Below are 13,683 nucleotides of genomic sequence, written 5' to 3'. Positions count from 1 at the left end.
GGTAGTTTTTTTAAATATTTATATTTTTAATCATTACGGTAGGTTTTTTATATTTATATTTTTAATCATTACGGTAGTTTTTTAATATTTATATTTATAATCACTACAGTAGGTTTTTTTATATTTATATTTTTAATCATTACGGTAGTTTTTTAATATTTATATTTATAATCACTACAGTAGGTTTTTTTTATATTTATATTTTTAATCATTACGATAGTTTTTTAATATTTATATTTATAATCACTACAGTAGGTTTTTTTTATATTTATATTTTTAATCATTACGGTAGTTTTTTTATATTTATATTTTTAATCATTACGGTAGTTTTTTTATATTTATATTTTTAATCATTACGGTAGTTTTTTTTATATTCATATTTTTAATCATTACGGTAGTTTTTTTTATATGTATATTTTTAATCATTACGGTAGTTTTTTTTATATTCATATTTTTAATCATTACGGTAGTTTTTTTTATATGTATATTTTTAATCATTACGGTAATATTGGCATGTGTAACGCTCCGGTGGCTCAGGTCAACCGCAGGGCAGTTAGTTCTGGTGAGACACAAGTTAATTAACTAAGTCAAGTGTGAAGTAATTTAGTGGTCCTAAGTTTTTATTCTTATGGTGAACGGCCAGTTACCTGATGTGAGGAACTTTGTGACCGACCGACAGGTAATTATGAACACGCGAGTGTTTTGAAAACTGTGATTAAGTTAAGTTAAGTAAAACGAACTGTTAATGCTAACCGCGACTAGCCGTTAGCTTAGCGTCGTATGTGATTAGCTTGCTCTCTGCTCTGTATTGTGGTCGGTTAATCGAGTTAACGCTAAATCGGCCTGAAGTAGCATGTGGACTTAGAATTTAGCTTGTGTATGTAATTCAGGAGACAAAGACGGACATTTTGACGGCATTAAGGAGGGAAGCGAAGCTCTTGTGTGTGAGCTGTGGTTCGTTTGGCCTGCGTGGATGGTGCTGCTGCGTGCTGCTGCTGCTGTGGACCAGGTGTGCGTGTGTGTGAATGAGTGTGGGTCCCTCATATCATTTCAAGTGATTCATTCAATTTTATTTTCTTTATTCTGGATTTAAAAATTACTTTCAACTAAAGAACAGTTTTTTTTAGTCATTTTGTATTCATAAGGGAATATCATAAGAGTAACCCAGGCCCCGCCCCATAGGTACATGAGACGAGTGTCACATGCAATACTACAGAGACTTGTTTTTAAATTATATAAACTAGCTCATTGGGAATATTTGTTTTCATGTCATGTCTAATGTTATGTTCTTTCTTTGGTTCTTTCTTTAAAAGAGTAAAAAAGTTCCAAAGTTCCATTGAATAAATATCAATCAAAATAACATTTCGTCCATGAAACCTTTCTTCCTCTTTTTGATTTAAGCCTGAACTATTGATTTAGTTTTTGTGAAAACATAAAACAAAAAGGAGCTAGGAATGTTTCCCAGCTGAGGTGATTCATGTACCTCTGGTCATCTAAAAAGTTTGGAGTAGTTTTAGTTGTAGTTTATACTGCACATGTGATTCAATAGCAATGCAATGTTTACATTTTTTTTTACTCTTTTCTTATCTTTAGAAATTAAATTACATAATTTTCAAATACTGAATTCCATTCTATTTTACAACACCATCAAGAGGCTATGGGAAAGGAAGGGAAGATGCTGGCATGACTATAAAATAAAAATATGTAACAAAAACATAATATTTTATCTAATTCAGTCAGAAGGACACAGCCTTCACTTCCACTTCCAATCAACAGCCTAATTAAAGTGTTATCCCTAACCTTGACATTGTAACTTATAACTTAAGAAAAGAGATTATGTCACATTAGGACCAGGTTTTGAACGCCATGAGGACTACTGGTCCTGACGAGGCCGGTGTTTATGTCAGAGTGGAGTAGAGTGTACTTGTTGAGGCAGGAGGAAAACAGAAAAAGTAAAATCAGCATCATTAAAAATATAAAAATAAAATTAAGTGGTGCAGCTGAAAGCAGGGGAAGATAGAGCCCCTCCCCCCAGAAAGTTAGGACAAACAGAAATTTAAAGAGGAGAGACAGACAGACAGACAGACAGACAGAGGAAGAAGGAATTGGGAGGAGACAGAAGTGAGATCCTGTGTGTGCTGTGCTAATGGAGTGCTCGATCTACCCGACAAGGTCAGGAAAACAATCTGAACTGTCCAGCCACCATAGAGAATTTGAGAGGTTTTCCACAGCAGCAGTTCAGTGACTTTGGAAAGGTGTAGGGAGATTACTCATGGGATTTGCTCAGTGCAAACCTCCAAGCAGGTCCGGGGAAAAGGAACTGTCCAGACACTAGGGCTGTCACTTTTTATATGAAATGTGTACATACAGTACGTTGGACCTTGGGGTGGTGGTGTGGCGGTAAACAATATAATATACAGAATGTATGAAGATACATTTTGAAAGCCTTCACAGCCCATCAGAGAAATAAGACAGTGATATTATGTTCTTTTGCTGTGAAAATGGAGGACACAATCAGACACTCACGACACCAAAGCATGTGAAAAACGCTAGACGACAAAGGAAAGAACAGAGTGGCTGACTCATCTATTAGCTTAGCTGATAGCTCGATCTTATAAGCAGCAGGGGAGGGTAAAATATATATAAATATCGTATATTGTCCCCTTTCACATGCCACATGCACCATTGGATGGTAATAATAGCCAATCATATAGCCATGCCTTTAAGTGGAACTTTGCAGGTCCTTTTTCTCTACGGAGTTCCACCTAACCATTGAAAACAAACCTGCAACAGATATCGTTCATTAAAATGGTCGAGCATGCTTACGGTAGTTTTTTATTTATTTATTTATTTATATTTTATATATATATTTTGCTTTTACATGCGTCTGTGGATTACTCTTGTGTGGGCTCTTGCTTGGTCAGACAGTCGTTTCTGCTTCCTCTGACGATGGTTTTCTGCTATTGCTGCCTTGATCTTGTAGCTGCTACATGGCTAGGGCGTGTGTGTGTGTGTGTGTGTAGTGCCTTAAGCCAATCATGTTTCTTGCAAGACCCAAGACCTCCTGATTCAGTACAGTGTGTGTGAAGGACTCCAGGTTGGCAGCCCTGATCTTGCAAGGCTGGTTTTCCACTAACTGACGGTAGGGGGAGTGGAGACAGCCCCCAATCTCCCCACAACAAGCTATTTAACCATCCTCTTCAAGTATTTGGGTGTATTTAAACTGATCTGTGATCCCTGGTATGCGATCAATAAGCCAAATCTTCATGCTTGCTTCACCATGCTTCACTGTCTTCACAGTGTACCGTGGGTTGACTTCAGTGTTTGGGGGTCATCTGACAAACTGTCTGCGGCAAATTGTAACCTCTTTGGCACATGTCGTTATTTCAACAACAGGATTTATTCAGGGGCTTCTTGCCGATCGCTTGACTTCACATAGGCATCTTCTCATTGTCACCGTACTCACAGGTAACTTTAGACCTTCTGTGATCTCCCTGGAGCTGATCATTGGCTGGGTCTTTGGCTTTTCTTCGATGCATTCGAATTGTAGTTTTCTACGTCTACATTTTAAAACATTTGAAATCATAGTTTAGCAGCTTTTATTTTCTGCATTTCTGTATGTTTTCCCCCCTCCAGTCAGCTTTTTAATCAAAGTACATTGTTCTTACTGGAACGACCCATTTTGCACTATAACCAGCATGATTTGGTGCCTTTGTACTTAAATACGGGCCACGTGTTTGACACCTGGTTTTTCACAGATGAATGACCTCACTAATTGAACACCACACTGCTATTTTCTTGAACACACCTCTTTCAACTACTGATTCAATTACACAGAATCAGCAGCATTCATGTCATGACTGTTGGGTCTGTTGGTTTTCACGTACGAGTAAATAATTTGCCATGTAGAATTATAATTTCTTCCAAAAACAGTGATTGATCTGCTTAGTGACGTTGCACTGCTGTTGTTTTCGACACATTTGTATCTGCTATTAAAATGAATGTGCTTCCCCCACGCATCAACTTTGTGAGTTCAATGCTGCATTTACCATCTCCAACTCAGTACTGGGATAATTTAACTTCGTACTTCACACTGCAGCCAATGATTAACTGGTATAATAATGCATGGCGTGCACTGGAGGAGAATCTTTAGGTTGCGTGAAGTGTTATTTTTAAACAACCCTTTATACTAATTTAAAGTTGGCTTTGATCTTATTATATTTCACCTAATACCAGTCTGGAGGGGGCCGCACGGTGGTGTAGTGGTTAGCACTCTCGCCTTGCAGCGAGAAGACCCGGGTTCGAGCCCCGGTTTGAACAAGGGCCTTTCTGCATGGAGTTTGCATGTTCTCCCCGTGTGTGCGTGGGTTCTCTCCGGGTTCTCCGGCTTCCTCCCACAGTCCAAAAACATGCAATGTGGGGATAGGTAAATTGAACACTCTAAATTGACCATAGGAGTGAGTGTGAGAGTGGATGGTTGTTTGTCTGTCTCTGTGTGTGGCCCTGCGATGGACTGGCGAACTGTCCAGGGTGTACCCCGCCTATCGCCCGATGTAGCTGAGATTGGCACAGCACCCCCCGCGACCCTCTGGTGGAGGATAAAGCGGTAGATGATGACTGACTGACTGACCAGTCTGGAGGGTGACTGAGTTTGTTGCATATCATCTAATTGGAACCTGTATTCCTCGATCTTTCAAGCTAACTAACAAACTGACGTAGGATAAAGTGAAATTTATTTTACTGAAAATAGCCTAACTTTAAGCTTTCAAATCTGTGATAGAGTCATGTGACAAAAATTCTGTGAACAGTCGTAGGAACATGTCTCATAATATCATTATTACACATTCAAACACATTCAGTGTGCATCATATGCATTGGGAGAATATCTGCTCTGCATTGTTGAAACTATGGTGTTTTGTATTGTCTGTCGTTGCTGTTGTGGTGAAACATGTCCAAACAGTTTATAAAGATAGACAAGAAGAAAAAAAAGCCCAAGAGACTGCTTCACATGGTTCAGAGGGTTATCAATACAAGGAGATAATGAATTAATAGCTCTAGAGAAATACAGTTTGCTGAAGGCAATAAACATTTTTATCTGGATGTTTTATTTGAGCCAAATTAAACTGACAAAAGGAACCATGTTAAAGAAAGAAAGAAACATGGCTGAAATGCAACCAGGCCGAGTAATCATTTGGCTCTAGTTCTTTCACCTTATTAAAGAAGCCCAAACAATGAGTTTGAGTGACGGAGCTGAAAGAGAACAAAAGTCAGGATTTTAATGAGATAAGCTGCAGGATAAAAGCACCACCCATTTTAATGAGAGCTGCTCTTATCAGCTCTTCTTTTTAAGTTGACCATCAGAGTGTGTGACTGCAGGAAGCTTATGTTGAAGTAGGTGTGTGTTGTTACTTAGCTGGAAAAAAAGACACTGAGGTGAAAATGGCAAGTTCCAGAGTGTTTTGGAAACACCGATGTCCTGTTTAATTTTGAAAAAAAGTGGGTTAGTGTCTAAGTGCAGATGAACAGAAACTGAGATTTAATTTTGGAAACTCCAGGGTTGTTTTAGTGAGGATAAATGCATTTCATGACTGTTAGGTCTGTTGCTTTTCTATTACTCTACTACACGTACTAGTTAATTAACAGCTTGTTCATAATTGGTCTAAAATTGATTGGAATAATATCGGTATCAGTAGATACTCCAGTTTGTGATATTGGTATCGCTCCATCCCTAGTTCTTTTACTAGGGGAGAATAGAAACTGAAAAACCCCTATGTTATATTTTACTGTGATTGAACAGAAACTAAAAAAAAATGTATTTTGAAAAGTATAAGTTTGGATTTTAGTGTGAGGGGTGGAGCTAAGGACATGTACTGCAGCCAGCCACCAGGGGGCGATCCAGGTGTTTTAACTTCACGTTTGTGAGCTGTCCTATCATCTGCCTTTATTTACATTGACAGTATGTACTCAATACGAAAATCTTGATTAATACAGGTTTAACGTGAGACTAACATCTTTATTGTGAAATACTTTTTCTTCATTTGAAATTGGACTCAACATCTCGTTAATTGGCTGCAAAGATGCACATGTTTGTTACACAATATATTGAATCTGTGTCGTCACTCTTGGCACATTCCACCTGTTCCAGTCTGGGCTATAAGCCACATCCTCCTGGGTGCAGTGATATTCTGTAGCCATATGTTCTCATCTGTTTCCAAGTATGGAGCATAAAACAGCAGATAAACACAACAATCCTCAGCGGCAGGTTAAAGGGGGAGAGGAAGGGAGCAGTGAGCCGGGGCAGCAACCAGTAAAGTGTGATGTTGCTTTGGTTTCCCACAGCTCGAGGTGCACAGAAAGAAACCTGACCTAAAAACAATAAATCAACAATAACGGTGGTTAAACAGAGGTTTTGGAGCGAGAGAAAGTGTTTGGCTGTATAAAGCAGGTACCTGCAGGGGAGAGTACAGTAACACATAAGCATCTTTTCAGAGTTCAAACAGCTCTTTGTCAGCGGGAGGCAGGAAGTACAGATTAGATCCCTCAAGAGGGAGGAAGATTCCATCACAGAGGTCAAATTGTTCTTCACAATCGGCAAAGCCTTTTACCAAGTTTACACACAGCTAATGAAGCTTATCAGTTCCACGAGACTCTCATAAAAGTAACGTTTTCTCATGTCACCCAATGACATACCTGCACTGCTCACAGGAATTGATTTGTTTTACCTCTTGACTGATGAAGGTAAGGATGAAGCACAACAGCTAGAACTGCTGAAAGAAACTCAGATATTCAGCAGTTTATCACGATAAAGGCTTATTTTAACTATGCTGCAGAGGATTTGGAGTGATGTAGCATCAAATAGGCATATGTTACGTAGAAGGGCTGGCAGGGTTTTGGTAATTCCTCAGAATTGCTCAGTGGAATTTACACTCACTGAAAAATAGTTGATTGAGTTTTAGCCATAGTTTAATAAAATACTCATTAAAATACTTTTGGGATGGAGCTCCTCCAGAAGCTGAGAAATTACAAACTTTCCAAGTGTCATCTTGACCATTGGCAGTCGCCATGGAATCATGTACATGTGTTTAGTTCAAACACTGCAGCCCATTACTGATGTTTTTGTCAAATAAAGTGCTCCCAACAATGATGAATCACATCAGCACCACATTAGCAACAACTGCAAATGTTATTTATATACATTTTATGTACAGTATTTGTATCGTGACAATCAAAACCAAATCAGTCACTGAGAGGGGAACACAGGGTTCTGTCCGACGTGCTTGATCCAAAAAGGAAACTTGAAGCCGTCACTGCAGTCTGTGGGTGTTTATTTGATCCTTTCACTGACACGTACTTTCGTACATACAGTTTCTGTGGATGGACGTGCAGAAATTGGCTATATGATGGTATAAAAGCTGTTAGCGGGCAATAGAAATATAAGCACCCTGCTTCTCCTCTCTCTGCATCAAGCAAAACAATTCCCAGCCAGACACAACCCACACATGGACATACCTACACACACACACACACACACACACACACACATTACCTCCTAGCGACGAGCAAAAACACATTCATGCTGCTACAGCATTACTGTATTATATGTACATATGCAGTTTAACACGACCATGCCACTGCAATTATAATGCAATTATAATTTTAAAGAAAGTGCTTTGGAGTTTTTGTTTGACTTTGTTGCTAACTTTGTGTCTTTCTTTTCTTTTGCAAAAATCTGGATGAAATGATGATAGAGTAAAGAGAGAAAAAGCTCTTTCTGTTCCTGTAAATGTGTCTTAATGTGAGAATATGTGGTGTAGAGGGAGAGTGAGGCCATTGCTCCTCATTTATCTGTGTCCTTCCTCTTCTTTCCTTTCATCCTGGTGACCTAAGCTCTCATACAGGAGAAGTGGTGCATGTGTGGTCCTCTACACGACACCTACTGTTTTTGCTTTCAAGTTTGTACAATGGTCAGTGACGGAGCTGGAGAGACAGCATTTGCAGAAAAGGCAATTCTGTGTCCGTTACATTACATTAACCTGCAATTATGATTAACCAGAATCACCCTCTGACTTACTGATGCAGTCAGTCAGGTGGCAGCACTTTTTTCTGAAGCTGCTGATTTTAAACATCAGTCTCAGTCTGAATCTTATTTTAAGCAGAACTTTGCAAGTCTGGTTTTCACATTTTGCATGCTTTTGTGTTTTTTTTTTTGTTCTCACCATTTGAAAAAAAGCCGTTGAAATGTTTACGTGTGTGAGTGTGTGTGTGTGTGTGTGTGTGTGTGTGCGTGTGTGTGTGTGTGTGTGGCCCCTTGCTCTGTTTTCTCTTATTAACGTTTTTTTTCTGCTGCTTTTCACTGGCTATGCCAAGATTAATGTCGAAAGTAGTGCGATCGCTACCTTGATTTTAAAGGCTTAGGTGTGTGTGTGTGTGTGTGTGTACTGCTGTGAAACAATTTGTGTTACTCACAAGACCTGAGACTTTGTGAGACCTCCTGATTCTGAGGACGCCCGGTCAGTGTCCCTGATCTTGCAAGGCTGGTTTTCCGCTAACAGACAGCAGGTGGAGTGGAGACAGCCCCCAATCTCCCCGCAACAAGACATTTAATCATCGTAATGATTCTGAAACTGTTAAATTACAGTAAAACTCCTGCATAGTTCTGCTTTAAGAAAAAAACATGTCGTGAGCATGAATGTGTGAGTGTGTGATTTGTGCTGTATTTAGTGGCACAAAGCACAGGAAGCCGGGCTGCTATAATCGGCAAAGGAGAGATGAGGAATGAAGGAGCGAGTGAGAATGTGTGGAGGAAGTAGAGCGAGAGGGAGAGAGACAGAAGGAGAGTGGGACAAAGAGAGGGAGAGAGAGATGTCAGAGAAGTTGAATACACCATGGGAAACAGAAAGAGAGAGAGGGAGAGGGAGAGGGCAGTGAATGGCGTGGCGGTCGTAGGCGGTTTGTGTAGCTTTGTCAGAACTCGGCCGTTGTTTTCTCTGTTGCATATAAATAGCTGTTTATATTTGCTTCATACTTTCTGTTTGCCTGGTGTTGTTAGCTGTAGGGTGGGTGGTGGAGTTGGCCTTATCTCTGAGAGAGAGAGAGGGAGAGAGAGAGAGGGAGGGAGCGAGGGAGAGAGAGATTTTGGTTTTCCTGTCCTTGTGAGAGCCTGCTTCATTTTCCTACCTCAGACATTGTAACATAACTTCATCTTGGCTGATCTTTGCTTTCTCTTAGCAGCAGCTTGCATGCATCATAAATGACTAATGCATGAGTCAGACAGTATGATCTAAGATGGATTACAGCCCGACACGAAGAAGAAAGGAAGAGTTTGGGCATAAATAGATGTTTTTATATCTCGTGTCGTGTCGTATCAGACGACACTCAATGCCATGTCTGGGACACCTTGTGTTGTCCTCACAGAGAGAGAGAGCAGATCCTTCCACGATGGGTTTCCTTCACCTCTGTGTTGTTGACCAATAAGAAGAAATTGTAAACAAAGTGTTGTTTGTGTCCCAAAGTGGACGTGTGAATAAAAGGAAAGGTTTTAGACTTCGCTGAGCTCAAGAGAGTCAGTATCTCACACATTTACCACTAATGCAGTTTATTAATTGCCAAGATGGTGTCAAGCCAAGTGTTGGTGTTTACATCCACACTGTGAAGACATTGGCACTGCTATCTGTGCACAGGTGAAGGTGGATGACTTTTCATGACATAAATTGCAATCCACCCATCCATTGTCTAATGCTTTATCCAGCCACGGGGCTGCTGGTGCTAATGCCACCTGGTACGGGGCGAAAGGAGGGATTCACACCGGACATATTTTACTTTGGTTTTGTTATTATTTATGATTTATTAATAAGTTTTGATGGACCCTCCAATTATTACATTTTAAATATTTAATTTAATACTGGAGGAAATAGAGATGCATCAACGCAGCCGCCGGTGTGTGATGTATCTCAGGCTGAGAGTCAAACATGGGCACATGTTACTAACCTGGGATATGATTTACTCACCACACACATTATTGATTTGAACAACAGACTTGTACCGAAATATACAAACAATAGTTAAACAACATCAGATAAGTCATAACTCTATAATTATTCATTATTCACAGCAGATCATTTTCAGCATGAAGTAGTCGGACAAACACAGGTCAAATAAATCTGGTGAAACTTCTTATTTTTCCAAATCTTTTATCCACAAATGTTAATTCTTCTGTTTAACTAATATACTAAGTAAGTCCCTTTTGCATTCTTTCATTCTTTTGCATTTGTGTTTGCATTTGCACGCAAAGACGACAAATCCACACTGGTGAGGATCCAGACCCTGGATTGAGACACAGCTTGTATTTGAATGTCAAGGTGCAGCTGGGCAGGAAGTTTAGGGGTGGAGCTTCATGAGAATGCCAGGATTGGCAGGTCTTATGCTTGATCGTCTATTTGACTTGAAATAGGCGCATTATTTACAAAATGGGCATCATGCTGTGTTAAAGGATTATAACTCATGTTAAAAGTAGGTCATTTTCTTATCAGCATGCAGACAAACCAACCACAGGATTCTTATAGTTACTACAAAATGGACAAGACGAGAAAGAAAAACTAACATGAGGTGACCACAGTAAAGCCTCACAATACACAATGACACTTCCATATAACTATTGTACAGCACATGTGAGGAGGAAGAGGAGGAGTTAGAGGGTATTAATAACAAAAAAAAGGGATTTTAATCAGAGGCATCAGCCTGTGACTGATTAACAACACAAACCAATCAACACAGAGGAGCTTCACACTGGGTGACAATGATGTGATGCAGAAAACTGGGTTTTGTGATTTTTTTACACTTGAAAAATGTTGAAATTATTGTCATCTTATAAATCTTTTGAAAGCAATGTTTTGCATTTAATAAAATAACAATATTAGAATTGTCTTACTGGAAAACAGCGTGACCTCAGTGTTTGATAATAAACTGTAAACTGTGTGTTTCTGTACTTAATTCGTGGACGTGGTTGACATTTTTCACTGCGTGTGAAAGGTCTGAGCCTGTGATTATAATTTACAGGCTCATTGCACTGAAAACAAAATTGATTGACTTCCATCTTAATCCTGATATAATCACCTGAAAGTGAAAGCCAGACTCCGACCCCGCAGCTTCCATCATAAACCTGTACGATAAACGGAACTTCATTCCAACGCTTAATCCAATCCATATGGCATCAGATTTATCTGCAGGCAAATCAGCGTCTGGATAAGTATCTTCTGGTCAGATTAATAGACTGCAGAAGAAGGTAAAATTAAAAAAGAAGGATGAGGAAATGTTTTAGGGCCACACTTTAGTGTGTGTGTGTGGACGAGGGAGATGAAAGCCTCAGTATATTCTGCCTCTAAACGACGCTGTTACACTTCAAACGAGAGGAGGGTGAGGTACGTGTGTGTGTGTGTGTGTGTGTGTGTGTGAGATAAAACCTTTTAGAAAATATGACCCTCTGATACAGAATATTCTGCTCAGGTGTGTGATGTCAGGACAAACTGCTTTATAAAATATACATATAAAGTGTAAACACTTGTGTGGCTTAATTGTTTGGATGCACAGGGAGGCCAATCAGTGGTTTGGATCAATAAAACAGTTAATGACACACAGAATGGTGTGTGCGTGCATTCATGTGTGTGTGTGTGTGTGTGTGTGTGTTAGAGAGAGAGAGAGAGAGGGAAACAGAGATTCTGGTCTCAGAGGGCTTTGCCACTGCGGCATGTCAGTGTTATGGATAGCCTCTCTCTCTCTTTCTCTCTCTCTCTCTCTCTCTCTCTCACTCTCTCTCTCTGTCTCTCTCTCTCTCTCTCTCTCTCTCTCTCTCCCTCTCTCTGTTTGTATCTCTTTAGGAACTTTTCTGGCATAACACTGACCTTGTCAGGGCCCGTAGTTCTCATGGAGACCAAAACCTGGTCCATAATGTGTGTGTATTTGTCCTAGATATAAGGTAATTTACCATCCAGGTAATTAAAGTCTCTCTGCCTCAAAACATAACGCACAAAGACACAAAGGCACACACACAGGACCGGTGGTCCAGTGCTCAGCGTTGTGTGGTTTGTGTTCAGACACTTTTCACTGCAGTTGTTAAAATCATCACACCGCTGCATCACAAATTGTTGCATTACAACGTTAAACCTATTCCTGGGCTTTGTCTCTAACTCCACCTTCTCATCCAAACATGTTCTCCTCTGGTTTCTCAACACCAGGATGGCGATGAACAAATGGCAACACTGGAGGCTTTGATACGACACTTCACAAGGCAGTGAGTGACATCACGTGGCACTGGGATTTGACAGGACTTCATAGAGCCCTGATAATGAATTCATGCTCCCGTTGTTTTACTCCTCAGATGAATTCATCTACAGCAAGGATGAGAGGAGTATATCCATCTTTCCTCTCCAACATTCCAGTTGCAGCGGCCACATTAAATCCAGTGACGCTCAGCTGCGACTGATCTCTATGACACAGCACAGAATAGCTTAAATGCGGCAAAATCGTCACTTCCAGGGAAGCTCAGCGTCTCTGGGAGCCACCAGCGCAGTGAGCGGGTGGGGACACTGGGCTGATGCACGATGATTGGAGGCACTGTCTGAAAGGCGGGACCACTTTTTGATTGACAAGACAGCAAAGCCTTTTCTGTTTCAGTCCCAGACTGAGATATGTGAGATATAGGCCATTTGTGTTTGTACATACACTGGAAATAAAAAAACAACTATTATAGCATTTCCTTGTTTCAGTTGTTGTTCATTCATTATTATCAAAGTCAGTTTGGTCATTGGGAGCATTTTCTACAAAAGGAACTGGGCCTAAAATGAGATTCCCCTATTTCAAAGACCAGCAACCGCCACTGACGCCAGTGGTGGACCAACATACAACTGGACATCCTGTGCACCAAAATTCCAAACCTCTGAGTCTTTATAAATCACTTTGGATCGATTGAGCTGCTGAAAGTATCGTCTTTTCTCACCATTCTCCTCCTTATGTCTCTATTTAATCTGTCTGCTGATGGCTGCTATCAGGTCCATCAAAGTGTCAGGCGGCAAACATCAGAGCCATGAAACATCTTACTCTACTGTGTAAAAGTGTGAATCACTGGATTTTCCAGAAATCTTTCTTGTCGGATTATGTTCCTCGCAGCATTAACCTGATTTCAACTCTCTTAACGTACTATTGATCCGATTAGGTGCAGGTCGTGGATATGAAAATGATCCACTGCTATCAGTGCTGCTCTCAGGCGATGGTCTAAGAGAGATGAAGAGGTGAGAACATCCATTTTCTCTGAGCCGTTGTTTTCCACTTGTTTGCTCCGTTTAAGTGTGTTTTCACATTATCTCCCAAACCCATTTCCTGGCAGAACAAAAAAAAGGCACTTTTAAAAGCATACACTGCACTTGTGAAGGTCTGTCTCCATGCTCCACACAGCCGAGCAACACAAAGTGCATGTCAGAGGTTTTCAAATCTGGGACGCCAAAGCCATTTCAGCATCTTGTTGTTTCAGGGAATATAAGTTTCCCTGTGTGTGTGAGTGAGTGGGCCTGTGTTGTTGTGCTATTAGTAAAACAAAATCTGCTGCAGCCTGAGATGTTTGATGAACTCAACTGAGGCAAAAATAAGAACAGGTGCAAAATAAAACATCCATTATTTTAAATTGTAAACAAG

At 40.2% G+C, this 13,683-nt stretch overlaps 1 long non-coding RNA gene across 1 annotated transcript; it reads left to right on the top strand.

Annotated features, from left to right (window-relative positions):
* The first annotated feature begins 537 nt into the window (after positions 1 to 537).
* LOC131465901 (uncharacterized) lies at positions 538 to 12,741 on the top strand. The gene is made up of 3 exons (XR_009241349.1): positions 538 to 679; positions 12,231 to 12,286; positions 12,374 to 12,741. It is a non-coding gene; the product is annotated as an uncharacterized LOC131465901 (long non-coding RNA).
* The last annotated feature ends 942 nt before the right edge of the window (positions 12,742 to 13,683 follow it).

The sequence above is a fragment of the Solea solea genome, chromosome 9, assembly GCF_958295425.1.
Source record: "Solea solea chromosome 9, fSolSol10.1, whole genome shotgun sequence".
NCBI lineage: Eukaryota > Metazoa > Chordata > Actinopteri > Pleuronectiformes > Soleidae > Solea > Solea solea.
This window is presented reverse-complemented; position numbering and strand designations above follow the sequence as displayed.